The sequence below is a fragment of the Cupressus sempervirens genome, chromosome 5 (genome assembly GCF_028749045.1).
Source record: "Cupressus sempervirens isolate cs-2001-9-10 chromosome 5, ASM2874904v1, whole genome shotgun sequence".
NCBI classification, from domain to species: domain Eukaryota; kingdom Viridiplantae; phylum Streptophyta; class Pinopsida; order Cupressales; family Cupressaceae; genus Cupressus; species Cupressus sempervirens.
In genome coordinates this window covers 132,685,706-132,702,927 of record NC_143122.1, presented here as the reverse complement: position 1 = coordinate 132,702,927, position 17,222 = coordinate 132,685,706, and positions in this window count along the sequence as shown.

Below are 17,222 nucleotides of genomic sequence, written 5' to 3'. Positions count from 1 at the left end.
TTTGATGAAAGAAGAGGATATGGTATGCAGATTGAAGAAAGCTTTATATGGTTTAAAATAAGCACCTAGAACCTAGTATGTAAGGTTGGACAAGTATCTGGCAAAACTTGGATTTGCTAAAGGTACAATAGATAGTAACTTGTATTTGAAAGAAATTAAGAATGGTTTGTTGATAATACTAATATTTGTCGATGACATAATGTTTGGAGGAAATGATGAAGCAAGTGATAAGTTTGACGAAGAAATGAAGAATGAATTTGATATGAGCATGATTGGAGAAATGAAGGTTTTCCTAGGTTTGCAGATTGTGCAAAACAATGATGCTATTTTCATTTCACAAGCTAAGTATTTGAAAGACTTGTTGAAAATATTTGGCTTGGAAAATTGTAAGCCTATTGGTATACTAATGATAATTGGTCACAAGTTATCTAGCAAGGATGAGACACCTACGGTTGAGTAGAAAAAAGTACAGATCAATGATTGGAGGTTTGCAATATCTGACTCACACTAGACTAGATATAGAAAATGTAGTTGGGATTTTAGCTAGATTTCAAGTTGATCCTAAGGAATATCATTATGCAGTAGTAAAGAGGATATTCATATATTTGAAGGGAACATTTGATTATGGGAAATGGTATAACAGATCAAATGATTTCACTTGACGTGCCTATACTGATGCAGATTGGGAAAGCAATATGGATGACATAAAAAGCACTAGTGGTGGAGCATTTTTCTCAGGAGAAAGATTGGTTTCTTGGCTAAGCAAGAAACTAGATTGTATTTTACAGAGTACAACTAAAGCAGAGTATGTAATGACAACAAATAATTGTAATAAGGTCACGTGGATGAAGCAAATGCTAAAGGATATTGGGATAGAATTTTCATAACCTATTATCATATATTATGACAACACAAGTACAATAAGTATCTCTAAGAATCTTGTATTGCTTTCTAAGACTAAGCATATATCTATTAAGTATCATGCTTTGAGAGAGAAGGTTGTAGAGAAAGAGATTATATTGGAGTATGTCAGTACTAAACATCAAATTGAATATATCTTTATGAAGCCCTTGTCTAATGATACATTTAAGTACTTGAGAGGTATGCTTGGGGTTATACCCATGCCTACTTCAGAGTAGACAATGTAGAGATTGCATCAGTCCAGTGATACATAACACTATTGTTTGGCTGGACTGAATACTATTGCTTCCTATATGGAGGAGTATCTGAGATGAGAAAAGTCACTAGGGACTTTTGGTAATTAGTCTTGAATACTGTCTTTGGACACTCAAGTTGGTTAAAGATTTGGAGTAAATAATTGACACAATGAAGCCTTTGTCATTGATATCAATGAGGGAGACGTGTACATGAAAAATATCCCCATGTATACCAATGAGGGAGATGTATAAAATAATTCCTAAAGGGAGAGATGAGCATGTCTTTATTAGGGAGATTCAGAAAGATTCATGTAAACAAGAAGAAGGGATATCTCTACGGGGGAGATACACAACATGAATAATTATTAATGCCAAAGGGAAAGATAAGTAGTGTTGATATCAATGGAGAGTAACATTATATGGGGGGAAAGCTAAGAGTTGTTTAGTGTGTGAACAACTAATGCTAATCCTAAGAGTTGCAGAACATAACAATGTTCCAAAGGATTTCAGATTATGAAGAGGATTTGAAAAGATAACTACAATAGCAATTGCCACAGTATTGTTTGGTATTTTTGGAACTTAGATGTTTTTCATTTATGTTGTCATCAATGCCAAATGGGGAGATTGTTAGCATAAATGTTGATGGTATTCCTTTGGGGGAGTATTCTAAGCATTGGTGAGCATGTGGCATTATTGACATGTTGCATTCATGACTGTGTTTGTCATTGATGACAATATAGTATGGTTTCTATAAAGACTAGTAGACTAACAAACAAAGATTGTGGTCATATAGACAAAGGTTTGATGTTTAGGTGAAGCATGGTTAGGGGCATGTTCTACATTAGGTCCTAATAATGAGGTTAAGTGTGTGTGACATAAGTTGAAGATGTATAGAAGATATGTTTGATTTATAGAGAGCAATATAGAGACATAGTACCCGATAAGCAATTTTTGATGATTAGATTATATCTTCTAACAGAGATATAATCATAATATGCAAAGTTATACGGTGACATAGATAGTCTAGTGGTGACATCAACGAGTGTGCAAGTCTTGGAGATCGCACATGTGAGAAGTTGTTAAGACTATGAGTCGACAATGTTGTGTGATTGTGAAATAATTAATTATCTTATTGCAATCCTATTATAATTAATTGGGAAAGCCTCAAGGATGACTCAGGGAATTATTTTGAGGACATGGTATAAAGGAATTTCCTTGGTTGTAAAGTGAGAATTATGAGTGGATTGCGATTGTGAATTATGAACAAGAGCATAGTACTTTGTAAATGTCAGTAAGCAATCTAAGGGATTATTGGTTGTGAAGTTGGTGATCTAGTATCGATATCAGAAGGAGAAAATGTTTGGTTGACAAGACAAAGGAAGAGGAAGTACAAGCATAGTTCAATTCTATTATTCTGCAAGGAATAATACAAAGATCTTTTGGAAAGTGGGTTCGTTGGTCTTGCCCCTAAAGCTGTTTGGATAGTGGGTTCATCTGCCTTCTACGACTCCTAATAGGGTTGGAATCTCCCAACAAGGATTCAAAGTCTCCTAACAAGGACTGATATGCATTGAATGTATTTCATAGACTCCTAACAAGGTCTAACCTCTAACAAGGAATATCTATATTAGTACACTATTTTGTGGGTATCACCCCCACTGGGGTTTTCCCTCTGATCAAGGGTTTCCCTAGTTAACATATATGTTGTTATTGTGTATGAGTATCTTGTTATGTTTGTTCATTATATTGCTCACATGGTTAAGGATTAATAAAGTTGATAACTATGATAATAGTTGGATAACTTATTCATCCCCCCTCCCCCCCGCCCCCCAACACTCTCAATTATATTGGTGGACTATATATTCTAACAAGGGGTGCTACCCCCAAACCCCCATATAAAAATTTGGGGAAAAACTATGCTAAAGGAAATGGGAAAAAAAACCTTTGAGTCTATTTAGGCTCCACATAACAACACATCATTCATAGTTATCATGCATTTCCTATATATTTAGGCATATCTACTTTGCATTCATTTTGAATATCAATTAGACAATAGGCTATTGAGCATTGTACTCTTGATCATTATTGACTTAAATAATTGGTCATTATTTTCCCTATCTCTCTCGTGCTATCACTTGAGCTTCTAAATCTTGACATTTCGTTCTTGCCTTAGGCAATTTCTTACATTTATCAAGCTTGAGGCAGATTCTTACAAAATCACCTTCCAAATGGACTTTTTGTAACTCTAAATTTTTTTTGTCAATAAGACTCCCTCACAGGCTACATGCACTTTTTCCATTTTGTTCGATCTGTCCTACAACTTTTTCACCTTAATTGCAAGTATGTTACCATTGATATCTCATACTACCACTCATGTAATAGGTGCATCAAATTCCCTTTCAATGCCCCATCAAAACTGACTTAATCAATCCTTCCTCCAACACCTCCCACTTCACTGGCTTGTTGTTCACCACTAGATTAGGATTGACCCCATTTGGTCCATTAACATGACATAATTCTTACATATCATTCTTGGTTAACAAACTTGAAGAAAAACTCCTCATTTAATGTGGGCCCTAGGTTCATAATTATTTCCAAGAAAGATAATTCTTTCACTACCTTGTGACAATTTTGCATCTATGCATTGGTCCTAAAGTTAACAAGAAATAAAAACAATTGTAAAATAGCTTTTTCCTCCAAAACCCACTTATGTTTTAAATAATATTTAAAGTTTTGAATCAAACTATTTGAAAGAGTACTTCTAAGTTTTTTTTTGGTTATTACTGTGTTTTAAAATTATCTATATAATGGAAAATACTCATTCATAAAAGAGATCTCCATCAATGCACAACAAACATTTATATTCTTCATCGCTTATGATATGATAGGAGGCTTCATGATTTTTTTCTTCTATATGGTTGAGCTTGGAATATACATCAAACTTCTCTTGCCAAGACATAATCTTTCATGAATTGAAATGATTTCTTCTATGAAAGAGGATCAATAATAGAGGTTTGTGGTAGATACCAAAATCACAAAGGCCTTTCCATGTTTATTTATACATCAAAGAGATTTGAACTAGGAAAAGCAAACTACCATTTGTCTGATTTTCAAGGTGTAAAGAATAGTAGACTTTTTTTGATTTTAAAGATGTAGAGAATGTTAGACTTTTGTCTAAATTTGACTTCATTTTTTATACAAAAGGCATTTGATATGCGATCTTACTTATTCTAGTTGTGCTCTTCATAGAATCAAGGCATAGACTAGAATAGATATGTAAGTCAAGAAGAAAAAGATGTAAAAAACCCATGACAAATCAAAGCTATTAGATTTTCACAATTCATGAGAATGCTACGATGTTTTCAAAGTTTAATTGTGTAAATATTTTTGTGATCAACATATCACACTTTGCGGTCCATCATTAGAATAACACATAACAATCAAGTTTTTTACTTCCTCTAGATCTCTAACATCCCTATAGAACGACAATACAACTAATGACATAAATTTTACAATTAAATATATTTTTCATTTGTTTATCCTACTAAATTTAAGTAATTCCAATTCCAACTTCCCTTATTTACACTTCCTTAAGGGCCCATTTGGATCATGGATTTGAGGTGGAATTATAATTCTGTATTCTAAAAACTTTCCAATCCACTGTTTTGGTGTACAAAACACAAATTAGAATTTGATAAAAATGGGATTCTGTATCCTCATTTATACTCCATTTCGTGGATTTCATCTTCCATCCAAATACTTGGAATTAGTGATAAATCAGTTTTAATTCCAATCTTTTGTAAAATGGGCATGTGATATTTATTGAAACCAATAATTTTTGGTATCCACCGAAAGCTATTTCATTTCCCACTCAAAAGTATCCATTGCTATTTGCTATGTTTGCTTGATACAAGTATGTGTTTGCATTTTGTGTGCTTTTTAGGTCATGAGGGTTCATTCTCCTTCTCCATTTATCCTTACCATTTTTCGTTTCCTTCAAGTTGTAAAGGTTTACAATAGAGGTGAGGGCGCAAGTTAGATTGGTTGTAATCTTCATCAATGAGTTATTTTTCCTGGTTGAGGTCCCCAATAGAAAGCTTATTTGAACCTTTTTTTAAAAGTTGGTTTGGCTTTGTTTAGTGCGAGGCTAACCCTTGATTTAGGGTCTTATCGAGATATGCATCAAAAGTTGGGTTTAACTTTTGTTTGATTCTTTTCTATTTCATTTCTTAGTTTAGACTTCAGCTTTATTGAGGACTTCAACTTTGGTTTGGCTTTGTTTATCGTTTGAACTTGGATTCTCAAATTAGTGTCTAGTCAGAATATGTATCAGATGTTCAGTGGAAATCATGCTTTTGAACTGATTTTATTCTGTTTAGTTGTTCTATTTTAGAATCTAGAATATGTGTCATAAGTGGTAGTATATAATTCATCCCAAAAAAGTGAATAAACACGTGTGTTGTTTATTGATCTACCAGATTCCCACCTCCTGTACTGTTGGCCTCATGTTATGAAAACATGTAATCAGAAACGAATCGAATCGAGATGTTCAAAGGTTGAGAATGCTCGATTTTCGGTATAGGCTAAACCTTACAGAGGAGGGGTATATTTGCAAGTTTGAAAAAAAAAAAAAAAGTCACTCTTGGAAAAATTTACGATTTAGAGAATGTTCTCTGTAGACATTTTTTGAGCATAATCTCACAATTTCAATTCACAAAAAAATCCCTAATTAGAGTCTTGCATAGACAATTCTGGATAAGACTTTAGATCAATGAAGAAACTAACTACAATGCTTTCTCTCTCTTGATGTAATACAAAACCCTAATTGCACTGAACTAGACAATAAAAGCTTTGGACACTGACCTTTGAAATCTCTTTTGACTGGATTATTACAAATGGCTATTGAATTATTTGATCACAGTGTGACTCAAATATTGATGCAATTGACTTAAAAAGCAACATTCATATAATAATTCATACTTACAAGAAAACACGAGAGATTATCTACGAACAGTCCATTCCACTCAAAATGGAGGGAATTTGACAGAGCAAAAATAAAAATAAAAACAACTGGAACAAAATAAATTCATCCATAAAAACCCCCACACAGAAAAGAGGGCAAATATCTGTATAAAAACAAAAGTAGAGAGAAAGGTTGCTACGAGCATTATCGGCACAATAGTGCACATTAATGAAGATCAAGAAAGATTTGCATGTTTCAAAAAAGGATTTCGTGATTTATAGCGTAAATATTTTATTTAGGATTTGGACTTATATATTTTCGCGTGTTTCGATTGCTTGGTTGTTAAATGGAAATCTGTCCAAATGTCTTATTCTCCTTGAGGATTGAAATTTGATCTCTTCAAGGTAAGATTTTGAAATTGTCCCATCTTTCACAATCTGTATATTAAGAAGTAGGAGATATTTCTATTAAGATTCAACTATGTTCTACGTTGTGGAACAATCGTTTATTATTAACAATTCACTTGGGATATGTGTTAGAAGAAGTTGGGTGTGATATGTTACCCAGGTTGAAACTTCATTTTTGTTATGTGTTTTTACTTGCATCATTTTTTTGAGTTCCAAATCTAAGGCTCAAGTGGTGTGTGAATTAGAAGTTGGTTGTGACATATTAATCAATTTTTGAACGTTGTTTTTTGTGTTTTTTTTGTACTTTCCATATTTCACTACTCAATTTATGATTCGTATGTGGGGCTTATGCATGAAAAGTTGGGTGTGATATTAAACTCAATTCAATTTGTTTTTTCTTTGCTCATTATATGCTTTGTTCCACTTGTAGCTCTATTGACGCATGTGTCAAAAGTTCAGTGATAGTGAACTCCCAATTTGAACTTCATTCTTTTAATTTGGTTTTGCTTTGTTCAATCTTTGTACTAATCCATTTAATTTCCAACTGGAACGTTCATCAAAAGGCTAATACTTTACTCAAGGTTTGAATTATGTCTTAGAATTGTGTGTAGTATTTTTCTCACTTTGTTCTAGGTATTCAAACGTCAAGTCAAAGCTGAAGTTTATAGTTAATCATCATCTTTCTGAGGTTTTCGTGTCCTCAGATTGGATGGTACATTTATTTTAAACTACAAGCTAGTATTTTACTCTTTTTGTATTGAAGATTAGCTTAGAGTTGTTCCTTGATATTTGATTCATATCTTTTTGGGGCTTTAATGTCTGCTTTGGGTAGTTCATATTCTATAAATTTATTTGAACCACAAGCCAAAGTTGAATGCTGAGGCTTATTCAAATATCTTAAACATTTGAATTTAGATTGCATGATCATCTTAGAGTTGTGTTGCTGATATGAACCTATGACACTTGGCTATTTTGTAGTGTGCTAGTTCAGTTTCAATATTTTGTTTATGTTTGAACTTAGGGCTTGCACCTTTTATTGACAACTCTTAACTTTCTTTTATCCTTCCTTTATGCTTACTTTTGTTCATTTTTGTTATCTGTTTGATTTGCACTCTTATCTCATTCCACATTCGCTTCTATTTTCGGCCTTGCTATTTCTGTAGTTGCCCTGTTCTTCTCCATTCTTCTTTTTGTGCTACCCTGACTTTTACTCTCTACATTGCTCAGGATTTGGTTTCCCTGCTTCATACTAAGTAGATATATTAAATTAGCTAAATATACATATAGTTGAGATTACCTTGTGCATAGTAAACACAAAATATATGAATGTTAGAACTTCAAAATTGAATCATCGTACTGAATGGTGTAGGGGCACCACTAACTTTGGTTTTGGATTGTATGTAAATGTCTTGGTCTGTAATAAGGCCTAAAGTTGTGAACAAATTTGTATTGTTTTACTTTGTTTTGTTGGTTTTCTTGTCCATTCTTATTATGTATAGCTCTGCATGGATTTGTCAGGACATGTAACTTATATGGTTCTCTTATTATATTCGTCATTGAATTCTAATGTTAACTCTCACAAAGTTGTTGATCGTAGGATTTTTGTATTTTACAAATTCTATGGATCTAATGAACGTGTCTCTACATTGGTTTTAGGTTGCTGATGGATCTAATGAGAAATAAACACATTCTAGGACACATTGCTAAGAAGAGAAGAGTCGTTTGTGCTCTTGTTGTTGGTCTTGTAGCCTTTGCTACATCTATAGCAAGGATCGCACAAGAAGGCAGAAGAGCAATATGTAAGCACAAAAGAGACAAGATTCCCTTTTATAAGTGTATTATCTATTCGAATGAAACTAACTGCCATGATCAAATTTGAATGAGTAAACGAGCCTTCTTTCATCTAGCTAATATTCTTAGGGAAAAAAAGAACCATAAAAAATACACTAAACTTAACGCTAGAAAAATAGTTGGTGATGTTTCTCCATACTCTTGGCCATAATCTGAGGAATCGTAAGATTGCTCGTAACTTTGGTCACTCGAGAGTGGCAATAAACTGATATTTCCATAGGGTTTTGACGACAATCTTACCACTCCATAGCAATTGTTTCTTACCACCTAGTCCAAACACTCCTCTAGAAATTAGTGGGAAGGACCGTTTTGATCCGTACTTTAAGGTACATATCCTATTGGTACACTTTTGTTTCCTTGACTATAAATTCTATAAGTTTGTCCCTTTGATTATAAGTTTTCTTACAGTAGGATTGTGTGGGAGCAATTGATGGAACTCATATTCCAGTCACAATCGATGTCAACACTCAAGCTCCATATCGCGATAGAAAAGGAAACTTGTCTCAAAATGTTATGGGTGTGTATTCATTTGATTATAAGTTTCAATATGTCCTTGATGGATGGGAAGGATCAACTGTAGATAGTTGTGTCCTAGCTTCAACCCTGTCAAGATCTGATTAGTTGGTAGTTCCCCTTCAAGTATTTATATATACCGCTACATATGAAAATTGTTAAAAAGTTATATTAATCAATTTTTATTTTCTATAGGAAAATATTATTTGGTTGATGCTAGATATCCCAATGTACCTAGACTTCTTGCACCTTATCGCTGCACGCGTTACCACCTAAAAGAGTTCTTGAGGGGAAACCTAATAAACAACCCACAAGAGTTATTTAACCACCACCACTCATCGCTCAGGAACACAGTTAAACATACATTTTGCATTTTGAAGCAGTGCTTTCCTACCCCAAGACATGCAGAATCACATCAAATCATGACCCAAATTAAGATTGTTTTGGCATGTTGCATACTACACAATTTCATTACCATAGAGGATGGCATTCCTTCTGAAGTTGACATTGAAGAGGAAGATGATCGTGAGGGGATAAATGTACCAATACTTGAGACATATGGGATGACTTAGCATGATAGAGATGATTGGGGGAAGTTTAGAGATGATATAGCCAAAAGGATGTGGGATGATTATAGAGCTCGATCTTAATATGGCATGTTTGTACTTAATGCCACATGGAAAGCTCAAATATATTGTACTTAATGCTGTATGGAAAGCTCTAATTTTTTTGAATGCTACACAATGCTATTTTCGTCTAGTACTCTAAACTCTTCATGGAGAAAGTTACGATTGTTTCTCCCTTTACCATCTCGACTTGATGCAATTGTTTCTTTAATGCAAGTGACCTTCTTTTGTGTTTGACTGTACACATTACTTCCATATTTTTGTACATGTCCCTACCTGAATACATCTTGGAGGTGATAGAAACAATATGCTCTTACACAAACTGAATTTGAATCTCTCTTATTATGATATGGTTATTTATTGCTTATTGATGATGCTATGAAGTTATATTGATGAACTTGTGTAGATTATGAGAAAGATAATGCACTGTTTGCTGCTATGTCCTCCTTTGATCTGTTTGCTGCTTCTTTTATTCATTTTGGCCTTTTCCACTATTTTGCCTATTTATATCCTGAACGTTTGCATTCGAAATCGTCTTTACAAGGAGACAAGATTCAAACATGGGCATAAAGAGCCTTGTAGAAAGTAACAAATCTAATTATAATATAGTAGACCACTATAAAACTTCATGTCAACGTCATGAACTCCTAAGAAGATTCATCTGTCCCAATGAAAAGTATGATGGAGTTGAATGCAAGGATTTATTGTTTTTACTATCAAATTGCCACACTTATTAAGTATTCCCAGTGCTCTTTGTGGCTTCTTTCTACCTCCAATTCTAATCCTTGGTTGACTTTTGTAGCTTGTTCAACATCTAATACACCATTTGCCATCTGAAATTCACCAAATTTTGTCCCTTCAACAACTTCCTTACTTAGCACAACACCTTTAAATTCTTGCATCTACTCCATGAACTGTGAGTCTAACATATTCAAAAAATCATCCACAATTGAGTTAGCTACATCTAAAATCGAAGATTATGGCACAATGAAAGGTTTCCTGCTTCAGGACAATTCTGAACGAGATGTTGTTTCATGGACTTCTCACTATGGTAGCAAATAATTTGTTCTTTGTGCTCCTTGTCAACATCATGAAGCACAAATTTCATATTTGGCACATAACCTTCTGCCCTAATCTACAAAGCAAGTTTCTATAGCATTGCATAGATCTCCTATTTTTGAGGATGGTGTCCATCTTCTACACCAAACACATGTACCCTGTTCTTAATTTCAATCTAGTTGCATCCTGGGTCCTTCTTCACACCTCTTTATTTCATCATTTTTCTCACTTTGGCTACATCATCCCATTTGCCAGATGAAGTGTATACATTTGCCAGCAATGAATGGGCTCCTGCATGTTTTGGTTCCAACATAAAAATGCTTTTTGTTGCATGCTTTGCTAAATCCACATTTCCATGGACTCTGCAAGAACCAAGCAACACTCCCCACATAGAAGCATTGGGTTTGATAGGCATGTTATTAAGGAGATCTTCTGCTTCTTTTAGGTAACCAACATGCCCAAGAAGGTCAACCATGCATGCATAATAACTTGTTCTTGGAGTGATACAATAATTTTGAGTTATAAAATTAAAGTAGTGTTAGCCCTCATCCACCAAGCCTGCATGACTGCATGCAGTAAGAATTCCCAGGAATGTATTATGGTTTGGTTTCATACCTTTGTGCAACATAGTTTCGAATAACTGGATAGCCTCTCTACCAAACTTGTGTTGAGCATTTCCTGCAATTATTGTCGTCCATGAAACAACATCTCGTTTAGACATATATCTGAACACTTGATTTGCATCTCGTTCATCTGACAACTTTGAGCTAGATACATGCTTTTATAAGGAATCACAAAGTATTATTCTGTATACAAAGGGCCAAAGATTATCAAAGTGAAAACAAAGTAACAATAATTCTAGAAACTTCTAGTGGTGAATTTGAAACTTAGATCAAATACTATTATGGGCCCATGAGAAAAGGTTAAAAACCCTGTATGATAAAATTCATGATAGATTTGAATAGAAAATTCCAATAGACTCTTGCTTCACAGACTATTCTTGTTTTGTATTCACCTTATTCGACCAGAACTCAAGACTAACTTGATCTCCAAACTGTCATGTCCCCTTTTCAAATAATTAAAAATAATAATCTTTTATAAGGCAGGCAGGCCCAAAAAGGTGAAGTTTTGGAAAAAGGGGATAATATTTGGAAGCTAATGGACTAATAAATGAAAATTATTATTAAAATATGTTTTATTAACCCCTTTTGGATGTGAGTCAGGGTTATGCCCTCTTTTAAGGGGTTTGGAGGCATTTTGGGCTGATTCCAGAACTTGATTTTGCTCATTTCTTTGTTGTTCTTCAAAGGCTGCCAAACCTATGGAGAAGGAGACCCAAGAACTGGAGTTTGCAGGTTTCTAGGAAGGCTAAGGATGGGAGTTTAAAGCCATTCCATGTGCATGCTCATGCAGAGTTTGCCTTTGTGCTGAACAATGCAGATTTGTAGGTTTTCGGGTGTGTTTTTTGTAAGAGTTTGGTGTTTCCGGTTGAGTATTTCATATCAGTTTGGTTTGCTGCTATATTTCAGACTCTTAGATGTTAAAATAGAGTTTAATATATGTATTTGGTCATGATTATACTTCTGTGATAGATTATTAGTGTTTTTGTGGTGTTTCCGGGCTATTCTGTGTTGTTTTCGGGAGCCCGATGAGCATTGTTTTTATCCTCCGTTTGGGAGCTGTTGTGTAAATGTTATACAGAGTTGGAAATGTCATTTTGCAGGCTTTTATGCTACTGGAATTTCTATAAAAAATTCCACTTTCAGATTTATTAATAATATGTGAAGCTGTGAAGTTTTTGGCACTATTTCGAGCATACCCGATTTGGGGTTTATTGAGAAATTGGTGGATCTTTGAAATATTGGTTGTTTGATTTTAAAGATCTGATTAGAGGCTTGAAATATCATATAAAATCAATAAAGGGACATTTCAAAAACTCACTTTGTCAACTCAAGATCTCTATCTCTTGTTTCTTCCACCTTCAACTCAATATCTCTTCAACATTGCTTGTTCACCAAACTCTACTCTCAGAGCCGCATCAAAAATTCCATTCTGGCTAAAATCAAATAATGTGTTTCTTTTGTTGAATTCTTGTTTCTCCTTTAGTAGGTCATTACTAGAAAAACATTTCTTGGACCGCCTATATTTTTGGTGATATGTCTCCATCCTACCAAGATGATGACGTTTGTTTAGGTCCATTGGATTGTAATAGTCAATTTTGTCAAAACTTCCTTCCTTCTTGTTAACAAGTCCTTCATTGTGAATTGTGATATATTTTAGAGACCGTACAACTAAACTTGTGTCTTTAGCATTATAGACTTCGTCTGTTGAACAAATTTCTTCTCAATTTTGTGAATGATAACAATTTATATTCCCAAACTTTCGAATGTTGTGGACAAAAACTTCATCATGCTATCAAGGGTACCGTAATTCCACAGAAATGCATCTGAGAAACTTAGGGATAATTATGTCTTAATACCTAGTTACTCCCAACATTCCAAAAACTTGCATAAATGGTTGCACAATGAAATGCTCCTTTTGTACCAATATATTTGTGCCCCCAAATGTTTTACTTGGTCTGCAAAGGATTTGTGGTATTGATGTTTTATGTAATGAAAATATTGAATATCATATATAAATATAAAGAGACATAAATATATAAATAGTATCTACGTCACTTTTATGTCGCTCTGGAATTCGACATAACATCTTCTTTTTAAAAACTGCCCACTGTTCAATGGAATAAACTGGCTATTGTTCCTTATGATTACTATTGCATTGGACAATTACTTGTGATAAAAATGCTAGTTATTAATTGATTAGTATATAAAAATGCTCTCACTCCTATATTAAATATTGTGTTTATAAGTTTTTTGGTTGATAGAATTTTTTGTTCAAACAGAGTCTTGATGTCATACACAGCGCTCCTAATGAGCATGGACAATGATGTTCAAGTCATTGATACACCTTCAAAAAAGGTGTTTTGGAAGCCATGCATGGAGAGAAAGTTTTTAGATTTGCTGCATGGACAAGTCACTTTGGGTAGGAAAGGTGAGGGAGGATTTAAAAAAGAAGCATGGATAGCCATTGAACGAAAGTTCAATGCAGAGATGAACTTTAATTTGTCTAGGGACAATTTCAAGAACAAGCTGAAAACTTGGAAAATAGAATATAGGATTATGAAAGAACTAAAAAGTACAAGTGGATTTGCATGGAATGAGTCCACGCAATCAATGGATGCCGATGACAATGTGTGGGAAGAGCTGCTTAAGGTAACATGGCCATTTAAATGTATCATTTTCATTTAAAAACTTATTAAGATATCAATGATAGGCATGAGTAATCCAATTTTATGACAAGTAGAGGAAAGAGTTTAAAAGTGCAAAAGTTTTTAAGAGGTACTCATTTCAATATTACAACGACTTAGCGCTAATTGTGGGAAATGACATGGTCGAGGGTACCACAGTGACAACAACACAAGACATAGAAGAAAGGCACCATATCGATGAGAGTATTGGTCTTGATGATGATTATAAGGAAATCCGTACACCTATTCGGGCTGCTGCTGATTTGAATAATGAAGATATGAATATTCCTATGTCCAATCAGTGTAGTGTGGCAAGTGGTAAACATGTTTGTGAAGCATCGTCAAGCAAGAGACCAAAGAGGAAGAAGGTGAGTGTGACTAGTTCTATGGATGGGATGTCTTATTCAATTGATAAGCTAAATGAGACCCTACTCAAGCCTCAATTTATTGAATTGGTTGAAGACCGTAAGCTAAAAGATTTACAAGATGTCTATGTTGCACTAAAAGCCACCAATGAAGTTTAGTACTAGTGATTTGATTGCAACATTTGACACCTTTGTGGCTGATCCTGATAAAGCCAAAGGGTTCTTAATAATGAACGAAGAGGAGAGAGTTGAATATGTTAGAAAAAAGTTTTTATGGATTTAGTACCTTTATTGTTGTTCATATACTATTGAGGTTGGTTTTATAACTGTTAAATGTTACTAAATTTTGTGGGTTCACATCTCGTTTGATGGATATGACCAAGGATTTTCAAAATTTTATCATCTGTTTATTGGAAACTTTGGATAGATCATATAGAACATTAATTTATGTTGACACTATTAAGTTATAATGATCTGAATATAGTCTTATTCACTTGATATTACGTTATTAAGTTTTTGATTTGTTATCTTTATATGTGAATGCAATTACTAGGATGTAGACTAGTCACAAATATATCATGAATTATATGATGACTAGTCAGAAGTTGTTTATCACTATTTATGACTGTTTACAACACCCACCATTCTCAGCACCACCAAGAACTTCAAGGCTATGCAAGTGATTCAGGTCCTTTCTTGTATTGTGATCGGTGTCCCCACATGTGCATGTGGCATTAAGTTTTCAACCCATCAGATTTATTTCACAAGTTTGATCTTCAAGTCATGTGGAAGAGTGATATTCACAGACTTCAATCTAATCTAATACATTTTATCTAGAAATCATTTGGAAGAAGGGTGTTGTGCTTAAATTTTTTGTGTATTGAGCTTCCGTGAAATATGTCGCAGTTGGAGCTAGATCAATTTGATCTCAAGCTATTATGCATCTATGTTCTTTGTTTTCTAAAATTTCAATTTCTTCCTTCAAATTTTGAAATCTATTGGCAAAATATAACCAGTAGTTGGTTCAACACAACCATAGATCAAATTCATCTTAAAATCATGTGGAAGGGTGGTGTTCTATTTGAATTTCATTGTATTGGACTTCATGAAGTTTGCCATAGTTGAAGCTATTGTAACTTTAAGGCTATTGTGCATCTATGTTAGTTGTTTCCTAAAATTTCAATCTCACTCTTCAAGCTCGAAAAATGTAAAATCGGTGGTTGGATCAACACAACCATAAAATGTGCTTTGGAGGTTTGGAGTTTGTGTTAAAAAAGAATAAAATATAATTTGTTGAATACATCCACAGGAAGCAAGGGAAAACTCTATTATTGTTATTTCAAATTGCAAATTGTTTACTCGTTCAGCAATGAGCATACTCCAACTATGAATGTAGTATACATTATCCACAATGTTTTCTTTTGAAGCCTTTAAAGCAATGAATGCAAATAGTGAAGAGTCCACCAATCTAAGACCAACACAAGTTTATCTTTGCTACCAAGTAAAGTTGAAACAAATTAAGGTCATCTTAGCCACTTGATAAACATTTTATCTTACTATTTATTACATAACATTTAAACATTAGTATGTAATAACAACATAAATCCTCCTTACAATTGATTTCTTGAATGTTTATATGCTTGTTTGTCTTCTACACCAATTAAGACATGGTGCATTATTTTTTGATACAGGATTCATGGATTTGAAAGTTGTGCCCATTAATAATTTGCCCATGTGGTGCTGGGGCGTGCATATTAAAAGTGTTGCGCACGAGCAAAAATCCTGGGCACGAATTTTGGTGTTGTCCTGAGAGTAAAAAGGTTATTAATTATGACATGTTATGTATTGTATGTTTCAAACTAATGGCATGTAATCTCTTTAGTATGAACTAATATTTTGTATTGCAGGGGAACGAAGGTTGTGTACATTTCAAGTGGTCTGACTCTACAACTACTCATAATGAAAAAAATTAGTGGAAAATGTGTAAGACACAAGAGGTGACTAGGGCTAACATTGGTTCAATGACAAAAGATGAAATGCATGATGAAATGTGTAAAATGTTTAAGGCACAAGAGGTTGAAATAATCTTTTTACGCTGCCTTCTATGTGTAATTATTGGCCTCTTATTCGGCCTTGTATTTTGGAGCCTTTTTCAACAACGAGCTTAATACAAATAGAACTTTATTACATGTTTTGTGTTGCCTTTTGGCCTCTTACTCGGCCTTGTATATTGGAACCTTATGCAACAACGATTAAATAAAGATAGAACTTTATTATATGTTTTATGAGTTAACTTAAAAGAAAATTTGTAAATTTAATTTAGTTCCTAATTTAAAATTTAATATTATTAGACTTTTTTTTTTTTTTTTTTTCCAAAATTAACAATCTCAAGATAATTATATGAAAATTTGAAATATGAGAAATTATAAATAAAATGTATTTTATGTTGTGTAAAAAATATCTGCAAAATACAAATAATATAAAGATGTTCAACAATTTTGATATATTCTAACTCATTTTAAATATTCTTTTATTTAAATATTGTACAATATTTTTTATATTTGTTTCTTACTACTTAAATTGTTCTAGTTAAATTAAAAGATATTTTATATTTCACAAATGTTATATTATATTTATTCTATTTTTTTGAACCTTACATTTTATATATTTGTATTATTAGAAGCATACTTGCATTTTCTATTTTATATTAGATTTTACAATACAAAATTTAGATAAAATTTGAGATTTGGTTGGTTTCAGATTTTACAATTTTCTTCAAACTAATTAATTATAAAGTTATTAAAAATTAGTAGTATTATTTATATTTAACACTAAATTCACATATTATATAAACTACACAAAATTTATACTTTTGTATTTTACATATAACTTAAAATTATCCATTTTAAATTAAATATTATCAACGCAAATTACATTATTAACACCTAGCAATATGTGTTGTGCAATGGCAAGT